We start from the raw sequence: 16,698 nt of genomic DNA, 5'->3' as shown, positions 1-16,698 counted from the left end.
ACAAAATCAGTTACAATTTTGTAATACGTTAATCGATTAACCAAGGTTTTAATCGATTAACTGGGCTGCAGAAGTGATTCTTTATAAACTGCGTTTTTAGAACTGAAGCCCTAACTTGCATGTCGCATTTTTAAGAGAGTTAAAGCATATTTCGTTTTAATTGTTGCATCTATATGACATTGCATTTGTGAGATTAGAAAAGAGAATATTCTATGCTTTAGGATTGAGAGGCATTTCATGTTTAATTTCTCATCATTTCATCTCACATGTTCATGCATTCATTGATGTTTTTGTGAAGATTTTGTATTCTGTAAAATCTGTTTTCAACTAATACATTGTCATGTTATATGAGACTTGTGTTAGAGTTTTAGAGTAAGGTCTTAATTGTTAAATTTGAGCATTGTAATTGCTTTAGATTACTCTATGTTTTTGTTGTGAAAAGTGTTGTAACATTGAGAATCTCAAGTTGTCTTATCACCAACGAGATTGTGTTGTATCTTCATTAGCTTAGAGTTCTTGATAGAAAGAATAGGTTCTTGGCTGGGGCTACACCGCAAGAAAGGTTTTCTTGGGCGGTAGGAAGGGAGTCAAACCAAGGGATAAGGTTCTTTAGTTTCAAGTAAGAGTCTAAGTGTTGTAATTGGAAGAATTGATTGTAAAACATTATTTCAATTATAGTGAAGAAAAAACTCCCAGATCAGCCGGGAGGCCTGGATGTAGTTTTCTAGTGGACACGCAAACGAACCAGGATAAAAATCTTGTTGCAGGCTTTTTCTTTCCCTCTCTCTTTATTGCTTTAATCGATTACTTTGTATAGTTGTTTTAATTGTAATATTTTGTTTCTATACTATATTGTTGTAACTCTGATATATCTGTTAGCTCTGTATATGTGTTTCAATCTCGGTTGATTGTCGTGCAAAAAACCGAATCTGTTTGTGTAATATGAGTTATTTTAATCGATTAAATTGATTGCGTTAATCGATTATTTCTACTCTGTTAATCGATTAATCTGGGGTTATTTCAGCATTATTTATTGTTTTCGAAAAGCGGATACTCTGACCGCTACACTTATTCAACCCCCCTTCTAGGTGTATTTTAGCCACTGATATCTAACAACATGGACATCTTAATACCTCCTATTTTTTTAGGAAAAAACCTCAAGGGTTAGTAAGTGTTATTTTCATAGTCATGAAAAAGAATGACTCTTAATTTAATATTTTTGCACTAAACATCTTTTAGTTATTCTTATCACTTTAACGTAAGTCAACTAAAATAAATACAAAAAAAAATTATAAACATTTTAATACCTCCTATTTTTTTTTAGGAAAAACCTTAAGGGTTAGTAAATGTTAATTTCATAGTCATGAAAATAAATCCTAAGGTAAGACTTTCTAATACTTTAATATTCAAAACTTCATAACGCTTTAAGTTTATGAAGTCAAGTTAGTAATCATCTTTTATCTCAAATCATTATTTTAACTTGGAAATCAAAGAGTAAAATATGCTAAACCACTTTTAAAACATAATACTTTCTAAAAATAAAACATTTTCAACAACAACTCATTAACATCATAAACTTCAAGAATAAAATACAAACTTTTTCCTAAACACATTAAAGGTTCCTTTGATGTTAAAATCATCACCTTTAAATATATTCAAATACAAACAATAATTTCAAACATTTCCAAACAAATAACTCATCTAACATTGTCCAAATATATAGTTTTTCCATCTAAGAACAAGGAAGAAATTTTAAGATTTATAAAATTAAAAAACTACATAAAGTTTTATTATCATCCCCTTTAGTTATGCCTTCATAAAATACTTAAAGAACAAATATAAACTCTACTTTATGAACAACATAATAAAAGCTCATAACTTTCTATGAAGTATGAGAAGAAGATGAAGAAGAGAAAATAAAAGACTACCTTAGTTTGTATATGGAATTTAAAAATGAGAGAATGGGGTGAGATATTTATAGGAGAGTCTCACCCTCATCAAATCAGAAAATTTAATGCAAAATAAGTAGATTTAGACTAGCATAGGTGATGTGTCTAATGGTGGTGGAGTGAGAGGATTTATTGATTGATTTAGGGGCTTTTGGAAACTTTTGCATTACTTGTGTAACAAGTAAGTGACTCATGAAATGATGACTTCCAAATTTAATGATATGATGTAATTTCCCGATAAACGTCGTGTCCGAACATTTTCGGATAATTTCGTCTGGAAATTTCGAGATGAAAAATATCTAGAGATGAGTTATGGACAAACTTGGTGTCTATTTTAACTAGAAATAATATTTTGAAGCCAACGGAAAAATCGGAATTCGATTCTGAGTTACGGAACTAAACAACTGGGCGAAAACTAGATAAAACGACCCGAAATTGTCTCGGAAACTTTTATTCTCCAAAAATATTGAAAAAATAGGACAAGTAATAAAATCATAATACAAGACTAAAAATCAAATGAGGTTTAGCCTAAAACATTACTGATTAATTTCTATAATTAATTCATTAATACTTATTACTTAATTAAAAGTGCTATGAAAAACACGATGTTACAGAGAGCATTAGAAAACCCTCTTAATATTAGCATATAATACTTAAATATAAATATACTTCCTAAATTTCATAGACAAATGAATGTGTCCTTCAACCTTGAACCCTTCACCCATTTCCCCACCCATCCAAAACGCCCAATTTTTTCACCATAGAGTACCCTAGGCAAGGGTATCTTAACCTTCCCAACAATGACTACACACTTGAAGTTCCTAGGTCACTCATAGAATTGACCCTTGAAACCTCTATGTTGAGGAAAGTATAATATTATGGAAACTTCTTCAACAACATGACACCACTTGCATTCCACACAGGGTTCAGTAAACCCACAATTGGAATAGTAGAGAACTCTTCATTAGGATCAACCCAAACAGCTAAATGATATTCCCTGTTGAAAATATAAGGGTGAATGTTAGGATTGTCAATGTCTTCTACATAAAGAATTCCAAGATGCAATCCAAGATAAATGTTCCTTCTCAGTATGATTTCATCTTGAATTCTTGACACATTCCTATTTGAATCATTCTCCATCAGATCACCTTAAATAAGGAAAATGAAAATATGTAATTTATATCAAATTGACGTGCCAAATCAACGATGGAAAATTACAATCTAAAAGGAGATACAATAATTAATAGTAATAAAATATGGATTAAAAAATTAAAGAAAGAAAATTTGGCCAAAATTTGAAAGTGAGCTTTGGATCGAGTATGCCTTACTTATAATTAGGAAAACTAATACTTGGAGAGTTGTTGAAAATATGAGAATTAAGAACACTCATCACAATCAAGAAAAACAATAGGGTAGTTAGGGTAGTTCACTGATTCACTCTTTTACCTTAGAGTGAGGTTAAGGTTTCCTTTTTTAAATTCATAAACGTTTAAACAAATGGCAGATCGATGTACGATACTTATGTTTAATGAAGTTGGAGGAGAACATAAACACAAAGCTTTGCCCTACAAGGAACAAAAGATTGTTTTCCAGATGTGAACTCAAATTCATAGTCTGAAGGCTAGAAAATAATTTGAACTATATATAATTTTGATAAGAAGAACAATATGATAGTATCAAAACAAACTTTTAAGCCTAACTTTTAGATGATACTAAATTTAACAATATCAAAAAAAATACCTACAAAATTGCTGGAACATAAAATTATTCATTGTATATTTATATATTAAAAATAATACATGTCATGTTTAGAGGAAAACTCCACCAAGTAGTCTAGGAAGATAAGTGAGGCCTTGAGATCAAATATTTTTGTATAATGCTTTTGCCCCAATATATATAGGAACATATGATAACAGCAAGAATGATATTTTCTTCTAGATTGTATTTCATATACTATTTTATGTCAATGAAAATGTGTCAATGAAATTTTTTAAATGTTGATTATTATTTTTTTATTCATTATTATAACAAATAATTATCATAGTGAATTATCATTATTACTTCACATGTTGATTTTGAATATAGTAATAATATTTTTTTAAATAATTTAGATTTAATGTGATTTAATATTTATTGAAAAATTAAAAGTGATGATGTTATACTTCAAAGAAAACAACTCAAATAAATATGCAAAATGTGTAGAAAAAATTGAACACATTTAATATAAGGGTGGAAATAGGTTATACTACTTATTTGAGATCTAGTACCTGACTTATAACATGTTAGGTAAAACATTTTTAATAAATTTGTGAGACTCACATTTCTCAAAAATCTTATTTAACCTAAATAGGCTAGACATGTGCTTCTTAAAGAGCCTAATAAATCGGCCTATATAATTTTGTTATATATTTATATTAAGTATTTTATATAATACATACATACATAAAATATATAAATCTTATACGCAATTTGACATTGGAAAATTGGGATGTAAGATTTGTCAATTCAGACTGACATATTTAAAGGTACACTTATTCGTCTACTAAAGAGTCTATTGGCCTATTTAAATATTTTGAGATTATACTAGAGTTTTAAATATGCTAATAAGTCATGCTACATTTTAAAACATGTCAAACTTAGGCTGAAAATTTTTCAAAAAAAAAAAATAAGTTAGACTTGGGTTGTAATATCTTAAACATGTCAGACATATTTAAATTTTAAATCAATGTCGGACTTGTTTCCACTTTTTTGATGAATAAAATAAATAATTTAGTTTTCAGTAATATTAAAAATAAATATTTTATTGAAGCAGTAAGATAAATTAATCGGTAGTTATGAAGCTACGTTATTATTTTTCTCCCTCCTACTTCTACCGTTTCTCATTAAGAATGAATTGATGTATTGAATATGAACTTAGATTATTGGAATATGAGGGGAGAAAAAAATACAATTTTTTTATATTATTTACTTTTGAAATAAATAAAAATCTCGACTCTTAATAAGTTAATGTCACATGTCACCATATTCTCCAATAATGGAGAGGATGTGCACTCGGTCAATATACCTCCTTGTATAGCCTATGGTAAGGATAAGAAAGTCTCTATAGACTTCTAAGCCCCAATTATACCCTTGTTTTACCCATTTTGCAGTTTTGATCATTCAAGTTGGAAGTTGGACTCAATAAACTTTTAAATTCTATTCTAAGATATTATTTCTTCTTTACCTATTTTCTAAGCGTCCTAAGGCACACTCAATGGTGGGAGAATGTCATTTCTCATGATTGTTATCCAATCCTTTAAACCCCTCATGCTTACTCTATAAAAAAGAGAAATCAAAGCGGTTTTGTTCTCTTTATTTTTTATACCTTGGAACACAAATCAAATTTTATTTTATCACTATTGAATTTTGTCAATTTCTTTCCTTAGCAATTTTGTTGACTGCCTTTTGTGTGGATTAGAGAAGTTTGTAATACCCCAGTTATGGCATGCGACCTCTCAGATCCATGAATATACTAGGCGTGCCACCTATTAAGCTTAAATACTCCCTGCAGTATTTTATTCATCTCCAACATCAAATCACACACAACCTTTTTATAGGTGTATTCTGTAAAGCTCGTGCGTTAAAGGTCATGCACGTATATCTCAGTATAGTAAATACTCTAGGAATTTATGCCCCGAAATTTCATAGGAAGCGGCCCCACTTCCATATTCACATAGGTGAGTGTATCAATAGTACTCTTGTAGCCTAGGTACTCCACTCAAATTGGAGTATGGATCTCACTAAGAGTTTAACTTATCCTTACATATACTGTAGGAACCATGTTTCTCATAATTTTATAGCATGTTTATTCTCATATCACTTCACAACTTGTTATTACCCATTGAACCTATTTCTTAGGATATCTAGTTAGTTAGGTCGGGTTACCATCATGAGTGAACAATCTCATACTCTTAGAAGTATTATGAATTTTCTCTCTAGTTAGTCCTTCCGTCAAAGAATATGCTAAGTTATTCTCAGTGCATACATGAATCACTCTAACAGCTTATGTAGAGAATGACTCTTTAATGGTGTTGTGATTACGACGTATTTGTCGTTTCTTACCGTTATAAAAGTAGTTCTCAATATTTTCAATAGTCGCAATACTATCGGAATGGATCAACACAATTGATATTAGTTTTTCCCAATAAAGGAATCTCTACCAGCAAGCTTCTCATCCAAATTGCTTTTTCACTAGTTGTTGCTAGTGCTATCATCTCAGCTTCCATAGTGAATTGGGCCAAAATAGTTTATTTCCTGTTAGACACTAGATAGTCCATCTCATCACTTATGGCTTTTGTCACAAATCAACATCCATTGGAGAGTTGATGGATTCTCCTCCAATATATAGACCATATAATTAGGTTTATACTCTCTGGTAGTTGTCGCTATCTTACTTCGTTTAGGTTCTATTTCAAACCTTTCATTTTTTATGATTATCTCTAATCACAAGTATGTGACTAGTTGATGTTCCCTCATTATTCCTCAATTTAAAAAGGAATTTGTTTTCATTGTAGTCAACATCGTTAGACTCAATAATCACTTTTGTGTTAAGGTCATAAAACTGGTACGTCTTGTTGTTTACAACATACCCAATGAATACACATTCATATGCTCTACTTGGGAGTTTAATTCTCTAGGGGCATACATTCATAAATGATTTCATGAGAAATTCTCTATATCTCATTGGACTGAGAATCTACTAATTTATCATCAGTTCTCTGATACATGAGGAAATTTTCTCATAGGAAATTTTTCTCATAGGAAATTTTTTACCTTATGTTGCTACCGATAGAAGTTAGTCCCATCAAACCATAGCTTATGTAACAATTCTAAATGGGACGAAATTATTCTTAGTGGCTGAGTCATAATCAGGTAGTTCTCTTTAAGACGTTTCATGGCACTACCCAAAATGTGCAAACAGATTATCAACCACACTGTCTCCATGATAAAACAGCCACGACCTTTGTTATCAAATTTTTACTGCACTATAAGAACCGATCTCGAATACACCCACCATAATATGGATATTAGTGTCAATTCTCAAAAATCCCACAATATGGCTATTGATGCAAATTCTTTTCCCACAATACTGATTATTAGTGGCAGTTCTCGAAATTCCCAAAATTTGGCTATTAGTGCCAATTATTAATGTCACGGAAAGAAAATGTGAGAAGTTTGCCGGAAATGTATCGGCGGAAAATATGAGGGAGAAAGAAAAAGTAAACTACTACGAATTAGCCAAGAGCACTCAATATCTAGCAAATGAACCTATCTCCAAAAAAAAATTATCAAGACATATCTCCTATATTTTAGTTTTTTTTCCTGATTTTCTTTATTCCAATGTACCCCAAAAAAATGCTATAATAATATTTGGTCCTTTATATATTGTCGGTACATCATCCGTCAATTATTTTTAATCATCATTGACTTTTGGAAAAAGTAACACATGAATGAAGGATATATTAATTATATATAAATATTTACACTGATAATATATAGATATTACATTTTAAATATAAATTATTAGAAAAGTAATACTATATGAAATATATCGATAGAGATATATAAATATGAATTATCTACCACCTTAACATATATAAGAATTATGACTTATGAAGTAAAATATAATGTTTTAATCATTTATATCTAAATTTTGTTTACGAGTTTTATTATTTGAATAACAAAAAATTAAAGGAGTATTATTTTGAAAATAATTAAAATTAAAAGATATGATGAACTATAATAAAAACAAAAATTGAGTGTCATGTGTCCACAAGTGAGATTATGAACCTTAAGAATTTGATTGGGAATTGCTCCAAGCCTTTCTTTATTTCCTCAACCTTATTGTTAAATATAAGGAAAATTTATTTCTTATGAAGATATTATAACAAGAAAACAATTATTGTTAAGATATAATACGACTCTGCTGGGGATCGAACCCAGAATCTCTGGTTCCGTAGACCAGCGCCTTATCCATTGGGCCACAGAGTCCTTGCTATTAATCTGTATTATATTAATATTCAATTATAACGATTGTAAATCCAAATAATCTCTATTGCATGTCATAAACCTATTAAAAATGATTAAATTGATATTTTTTATGATCATATTTTTTTAAAAATAATTAGGGACCAAACTGATATATGGAAATTTTGAAAAATCAAACTAATACATATGAAAGTTTTGAGGAACCAAAATAAGAATTTACAGTAATTAATATAACATACATCTTTCATTTATGAGAATTAGGAAATCAATATTTGGATTCTATAAATACTATAATAACAAGAGATTTGGAATGACGGTGTAAAAATTTCTATATAACTTACTTTTATTACGAGTTAATAATAATTAGGAAATCAATATTTGGATTCTATATAACTTACTTTTATTACGAGTTAATAATAATTAAATATAAATCGTGAAAGATATGGAATGACGGTGTAAAAATTTCTTATAGTCTTAGTGTATATATTTTTTTCTCAAAAATATTTATCACGATGGTATTCTTCAGATTTTTAAATGTTGTATTGCGCTGCCATAGAATGTTCGAAAAAACGCGTAATTAAATGATTGTCTTCAATCTTATATCACAAGAGTATGTGTTAACTTTAATTGAATACATGGCTTCTTGCTCGAGAGAAAATATTATCTACTATTTGAAAATTTACACAAATAATTTAAAGTTTAATAAGGGTGATAAATCACTTACAATCCATACAGGGTTCAATAAACTCTCACGCATAATAGTAGAGAACTCTTCACTAGGATCAACCCAAACAGCTAAATAGTATTCCATGTTGAAAATATAAGGTGAATGTTAGGATTGACAATGTATTATGCATAAAGAATTTTAAGTTGTAAACCAAGATAAATGTTACTTCTAGATACGATTTCATCTTGAATTCTTGACACAATTCTATTTGAATCATTACCATCAGATCACCTTTAAAAAAGGAAATATTACATTTATATCAAATTGACGTGTCAAACCAAATATGGAAAATAACAATCTAAAAGTACATACAATAATTAATAGTAATAAAATATGAATTAAACAATTAAGAGAAAGAAAATTTGGCCAAATTTCGAAATTGAACTTTCGGTCGAGAATGCCTTATTTATAATTAGGAAAACTAATGCAGAGTTTTTTAAAATATGAGAATTAAGAACACCCATCACAATCAAGAAAAAAATAGGCTAGCTAGGGTAGTTCATTGATTCACTCTTTTACCTTGAATTAGGATTAGGGTTTTCCTTTTGAAATTCATAAATATTTAAACAAATGGTGATTAGATGCATGATACTTCTACTTGTTAAAGCTGGATGAGAACATAAACACACAGCTTTACCCCATAAGGAAAAAAATGTTTTTCATATTTCAACTCGAATTAATAGTCAAAAGGCTATAAAATAATGTGAATTATATATAATTTGATAAGAAAGTTTCTTTATAATTAATGTCTTCTTTTTAGTGTAGCTTTAATCAACTATACGAGTTTTATATCTGTCAATATTACCCTTCAAATCTCTTTTGGTTTTAAATATCAATTTGCAATCAATAAGTTTTGCACCTTTAGGTAATCCGACAATATCTCAAACGTCATTACCATGCATAGACTTCATCTCATCCTTCATGGTATGAATTCACTTTTGAGAGTTAGAACATTTCATGGCTTGATATAAGTTCAATGGTCATCATCTATTAACCCGATGTTTTCCTCATGTTCTTGGAAGAAAAAAAATACAATTATCAAGAATTGCACTTCTCCTCTCTCTAGTGGATCTCCTTAATGGCACTTATACTTCTTGAGGTTGTTGAATTTTTTCTATAGGTACTTGAGGGAAAACTTCATTGTTGTCTTGTTCTGGAATATTGTCAAGAACAATATTCTGAACATCATCTTCTGTTACTGAAGTTATTCTTTGAATGGTAATAGGCATAAGAACTTGTTCTGTAAGACTAAGATTGCAACTAAGAGGGTGTGAATTAGTTGACTTAAAAGTATGGCCGTTTTTTCTACAAAATCAAGAGTTAAGTGCAGCGGAAAAATTATGCAGAAAATTAACAAGAAAGATCAAGAGATAAAGGAGAAGAGAGTACACCAAGATTTTATATTGGTTCACCTTATTGTCCACCGAATGCTACGTCCAGTATTCTTGCAGCACAAGATATTTCTTCACTAAATATTATGAGTTGTAATTATAATATTTCACCTTGAGACCTCTATGTATCTTACTCACTCACAAATACATATGTCACTCTTGGAAAACACCTTTTCCAAGTGACTTTATCCCCTTTCTTATCATACCCTTGTGAAAGAAAGAAATCTACAATGTCAATGAAGAATTTACAACAATGGCAGGATTGCCTTTACAAGCTTAGAATGTAATATCACTTGCAATTTGATAATTCTTTGTATACTAAGTAATAATGTTCTTATAAGTTTGTAAAAATTTGAAACACTTTACTTCAATCAACTCAGAAAATTCAATTTGAAAGTTTAAGAACAAGTTACAAAAAGTGCAGAAAATATTTCAGAGAATTTTCAGAATTACGTTTGAAAGTTTGTGAGAAGATTGTGTAAGAATTATGATTTGATTCTGAGATTCAATGTCTTTAAATAGGCTTTCCAACCATCCATGACACCTCTTTGAAAGGGTAGGAATTGGTTGGAACGAAACCATTTCATTCGGGATGAAAAAAACCATTCAGTTTGAAATCTGAAAACTGATGTAACAGCTCTCAATAATCGATTACAGCATTGAGTATTCGATTACCTAAACTCTCTGTCCAACTGGGCATTTAAAATTTAATTAGAGTAATCGATTACAGCCTTGAGTAATCGATTACTCAGCTTTGTTAAAACTGGTAATTTGTTACTCACATACAGTAATCGACTATCATGCATAGTTTTTGTTGGGTAACTAGTTTTCTCACTTATGTAACCTGTTACTTAGATACTGTAATATGTTACACACTATTTTTTAAAATTGTTTTGTTTATACTTGAAGTCTAAATTTTCTTAAAAAATAGTTTGAGCATTACTACTATTGTATATTCGAAAGTATAGGATAGAAGTACCTATTTAGACTAGGCTAATTTGTCTTGAAGCTTTGTCTTCTTTGTCTTCATAAATATTATTCCTTTTCTTCTTTTTGGTGATGTTGGTGTCTTCATCAAAATTGTGTCAATGTTAGGAGCAAAGATCTTCTTCACATGTTCATCATTAGTGACAGATTCTTCCTCAAAGACAATATTATTTATGTTATCTTTCCCAAAATAAACTGCCTCAAGAAATCATACATTTCACGTCTCAAAAAAAGACTTGAAGTGGGATCACAAAATTTGTAGCCATGAGAGCATTCAGCGTAGCCAACAAAAGAAGCTAATTGTTATTGAGTTCAGTTTTCTTTCATGCAACCTGTAAGGTTGCGCCTCACCTTTCATATAGGGTTTTGTTAACTGCTTTACTTGGTACCCTATTAAGTATATAAATTGCGGTCTTTAAAGTTTCCCCCCAATTCCACACTCTCTAAGGAAAAGTACAAATGGTCCTAGACGTTGTTCTCTTGATCCATCATATTTGCATAATATTCGCCACTATAGTCAGAGTTGACAACCTTAATTTTCTTTCCAAGTTGAAGTTCAACTTCGGCCTTGAAAGACTTGAAAACATATAAGGAGTAGGACTTCTCATGTATAAGATATAGGCAGTCGTACCTAGAGTAATTATTTATGAACGTAATAAAATAATATTATCCATTCCAAGAAACCATAAGAAAAGACCACATATATTCGTTTGAATTAATTCTAAGACATCTTTAACTCTTTCAGCACATAATTTACTTTTGTTTGTCTATTTTCCCATTATGCACTCAATACAAACATCAAAGTCTAATCAATCTCAAAGGTCAAGAATTTCATCTGACACAAGTTTTAGTATTCTTTGTTTAGATATATGACATAAATGTTTGTGTCATAATGTGGTTGCATTCTCTTTTAATTTTTGCTTTGTACCACATGAATTTGTTTGCGGTAATTCTTTATTGGAACTAGAGACATCAAGCATATACAAATTATCAATTAAAGAATTAGAACCAACAATATTTGAATTTTGATAGAAACTAACTTTATTATTTCTAAAAGAACAAGAAAAATCAAATTTGCCCAAGCTGAAAATACTAATTAAATTTCGCCTAAAAGACAGTACAACAAATGTCTCAAATAAATCCAAATGAAAAATTGTTCTTAAACATAATCTAAATGTTCTAATAGTCTCAATTGCAACGCTTTTGTCATCACCCACAAAGATAATCTTTCATCATCCTTGGTTGTCGGCTCCACAAGCAACTCTGCATTGCGATACTTATGTGAGTAGTAGCACAAGAGTCCACCCACCAAGTATCCTTGGGTATAAAAGCTAAATTAATTTCAGAACAAACAAGAGTGAGAATTTTACCCTTGTTAACACGCAATGATGCATATTTAGGACACACTTTCTTCATGTGTCCTTACTTCTTACAGAAGTAGCAGGTAAATTCCTCATCACTCTTCAGTTTTTTTGCTGAGAATGCTCTTTCGCGACACCCTTATTGTTCTTTCTTTTCTTATTTTGAGGGGTCATAGTCAAGTAAGCATTTTCAATTTTACCTCTCTGCAGCCTCTCTTCCTCTTGCACACAATGAAATATAAGCTCGTTGAGGGACTATTTGTCATTTTTGAGTGTTATAACTCACATTGAATTGCCCAAAGTGTGCAAGAAGCAAGATCAAAACCAAGTGCACGAGCAAATCATCATCAAGCTCTAACTTAAGTGACTTCAGTTTTGATGCAATATTATACATCTTCATAATATACTCTCATATGTTCTCATTGTCTTTGTATTTCATGGAGATGAGTTTAACCAAAAGGCTACTCGTCTCCGCCTTTACATTTTTGTCAAAGTATTGTTCTATTTCTACAAGGAACTTCCTTGCACTTTGACCCTTAGAAATAAAGCTCACCCTAAAACTCTTATGGAATAGAGCGTTTCACGATCATGAGGCACATTCAGTTAGAGCGTTCCCACTGCTCAATTTTAACCCCATCGAGGTTTTCCACAGTAGAAATGGATTTCTCCACACAAAGTGCAAGATCTAAATCTATACAGCCGAGAATAATTTCCACGGCTTCCTTCCAGACCTAAAAAATTGTCTCATTCAACAATGACATGTTATTAATTTGAGCAGAAATATTTGCAGGTAAAAGACATTGAATGCATAGAACAAATAATTAATAATATGTTCACATTTAAACAAACAAGTCATGTAATATATAAAACAAGACATGTTCACATAATAGATTTATTAGAAGATACCTACCATAACATCAAATTCTATTTTCTGCATAGAGAAATTCATTTCTAAGTACTCACGTCTTTTCTTTTTCTTATCAAGGAATAGATCGCTTTACTTGTATGACTTAGATGTCTCGTATTTCTCGAAAAGACGATTTTTCAATATAATGATCAAATATTAACAATTAGTTCTATCAATCAATAATCATTCTTTGGATCGACTATTATTCACATGAAAACAACTTTATAATTGTTACATATTTATTATCACATATATGTTATTATGTGGTCGAATTGTGTCTTCCTTTGAGTCGAAATAATTTGCATAAATAATCTCATACTCATATGTGTAATTTTAATCAATTTCCATAATAGATGTTATTTTAACAACATATTACATCAATTAATTCAAAAATAATTATCAGATAAAAGGAAAACAATACATGTTCATTAAAAAAATATAATCTTGGAATTAAAACTTTTAGATCTGATATATTTTATTATTAACAAATTTAATATCATAATATAATTCCAAATAAAAAATTTATATATTACATATATATCAATGCTTAAAAATGGATGCAATCTCTTATCAAATGTAAATTTCATCCAGATTAAAAATAGAAACACAAATGCAAATCATTATCGAATTAACTCGATAGTAAACAGATATCTTTGTATTCATGTTATGTGCACAGAAAATATAAAATGCAATCCATAAACTCCATACATATTTTGGTTTTAGATATTGCCACACACAAAAAACATAGAACACCAAGTAACATTGTTATTCTGTTAATGGCAAGCATTGAAACTGGAACACACCTCTTCATGGGAATTACCCAACCATTAACTTAATATAATCATTTACCACAATTAATACTCAGATATCTATGCACAATGTAACAGTAGGTTAACGTTGAAGTCACCAAACCATCACAATCACTAATCAATTGTTGCAATGTTGGCGAATGAAAGAAACGTTTCTTAACGTTTATAAAAAAAATTACTGAATTTTGTAACTGAGGTGTGTACAATTATGACATAGAAAAAACGTTGAATCAAAAATAATCAATTTAATATTATAAATCTTTAAAACATGATAGCGGAAATATAAAATCTCCAAATTAAAATTATGGTTAATATAAAATTTGAAAAGACACTCTTTATGAAGAATCATAAAATCAATATTACTAAACTCAGACTGGTTAATGACTCGGTCATGGTACTGGGCTCTAAGAGTTATTGGTTCAACCAGTGATTCAATAGTTACACTGGTTAACTTGGTTTGCATTAAAATTTAAAATAAAATCATAATATTACGTAACAATATTTAATAATCGTATACTCAAAATTTAAAAAACATTATCATGCCTAATTAAAAAATAAATAAAAAACATTTTACTACTATAAAATGACACAAGTTGATAACATCATCAAAACATCATATAAAGTATGTTTTAACTACAACAAAAACATACAATAAGTTTAAAATTTAGTTAAACAACAAATATTTGGTTATAATGTAAACTAACAAATGACAAATATAACTACAAATAAGTTAAAAGTACTTGTTTTTCACTGAAAAACGACATCGATTTGGTTGTTTTTAAAAAATATTTTTTGATTGACTCAGCTGGTCCGACCACCCGAATCACTAGTTTTAAGCTTAAATTGACCGAGTTAACCCGATTTGATGTAAAACCGGTTAGATGAGAAGCTCAGGCCGGTTATATGTCTCGTTCACGGATGGACCGACTAGTTCGAACCGAGTTTTGTAACACTGCATAAAATTCTGAACTTTTGTTCTGATACCACTTTTTAGATTATTCCTTATCATTGACGAAATATATCATGATTCTCATACATAATATAAAACAATGATATAAAGTCATATCTGAATTCATGTTCTCATATCTACTCATTTGATATATCTTTTGAGAGAGTTTTTGGTACGATGGTCTTCCTCAACCAAATCCTAAATTCCTTTTGGGACCTTCGTTTTCTCTCTAATGGGGAAATGTGAAAACTATTTGTGATTTGGTATCTTGAGAACCATAACTGTTCTTTATGCGTTAACTTATAGGGTTCTCATTATCCCTATAGGCCAACCGTTTGTGTATCCATTCATTAAGCCCAAATTCATTTTCAGTTTCAGAAGTCCAATGAGTTGTCAGAAATTAAATCACTTGTTTTGTAACCCCTAAATAAATAACTGATATAATTATATTAAATATATGATGTCCATTTTAATTAGAAATTATCAATTTGTAACGTAATACTTCTTCCCAAAAGCTTCTATGGAGAAGACAAAGTTAGTGGAGAGTTTATTGGTTGGTGGAGAGCTTACACCGAAACAAACAATTGCTTTAACATACAATTTCCCACAAAGTATGATACATATAATAATATAAATTCATAACATCAATGACCCATTAAACATTACAAAAATCATATATAAGTTGAGAGTACTAGAAAACCCTCTTAACATTACCATATCATACTCAAACATAAATATATTTTCTAAGTTTCACAGACAAATGAATGTAGCCTTCAACCTTGAACCCTTCACCCATTTCCCTAACCAATCCAAAACGCCCAATTTTTTCACCATAGAGTACTCTATGCAAGGGTATCTTAACCTTCCCAACAATGACTACACCGCTTGAAGATCCTGGGTCATTCATAGAATTGACCCTCAAAACCTCTACGTTGAGGAAAGCATGATATTTAGGAAAATTCTTCAACAATATAACACCAGTTGCATTCCATACAGGGTTCAATAAACCCTCAATTGGAATAGTAGAAAAATTTTCATTAGGATCAACCCAAACAGCTAAACGATGTTCCCTGTTGAAAACATAGGAGTGAATGTTAGGGTTGTCGATGTCTTTGGCATAAAGAATTTCAAGATGCAAACCAAGATAAATGTTCCTTCTGGGTATGATTTCATCTTGAATTCTTGACACATTCCTATTTAAATCATTCTCCATCAGATCACCTTTAAAAAAGGAAAATGGAAATATTAAAGTTATATCAAATTGACGTGTCAAACCAAAGATGGAAAATAACAATTTAAAAGGAGATACAATAATTAATAGTAATAAAATGTGGATTAAAAAAATTAAGAGAAAGAAAGTTTGGTCAAAATTTGAAATTGAACTTTAGATCGAGTATGCCTCTTACTTGTAATTAGGAAAACTGATGCTTGGAGAGTTGTTGAAATATGAGAATTAAGAACACCTATCACAATCAACAGAAAAGATCGGCTAGCTAGGGTACTTTACTCTTTTACCTTGAATTGGGATTGGGATTTTCTTTTTAAAATTCATAAACATTTAAACAAATGGTGGTTTGATGCACGATACTTC

General features: G+C 30.0%; 1 non-coding gene across 1 annotated transcript; it reads right to left on the bottom strand.

Moving 5' to 3' along the window:
* On the bottom strand, nucleotides 7,907-7,979 carry TRNAR-ACG. The gene has a single exon. It is a non-coding gene; the product is annotated as a tRNA-Arg (tRNA).

Source organism: Lupinus angustifolius, chromosome LG12 (assembly GCF_001865875.1).
Source record: "Lupinus angustifolius cultivar Tanjil chromosome LG12, LupAngTanjil_v1.0, whole genome shotgun sequence".
In the NCBI taxonomy this organism is placed as follows: Eukaryota; Viridiplantae; Streptophyta; class Magnoliopsida; order Fabales; family Fabaceae; genus Lupinus; species Lupinus angustifolius.
The sequence above is the reverse complement of the archived record's forward strand: the minus strand, read 5'-3'. Positions and strand labels throughout refer to the sequence as shown.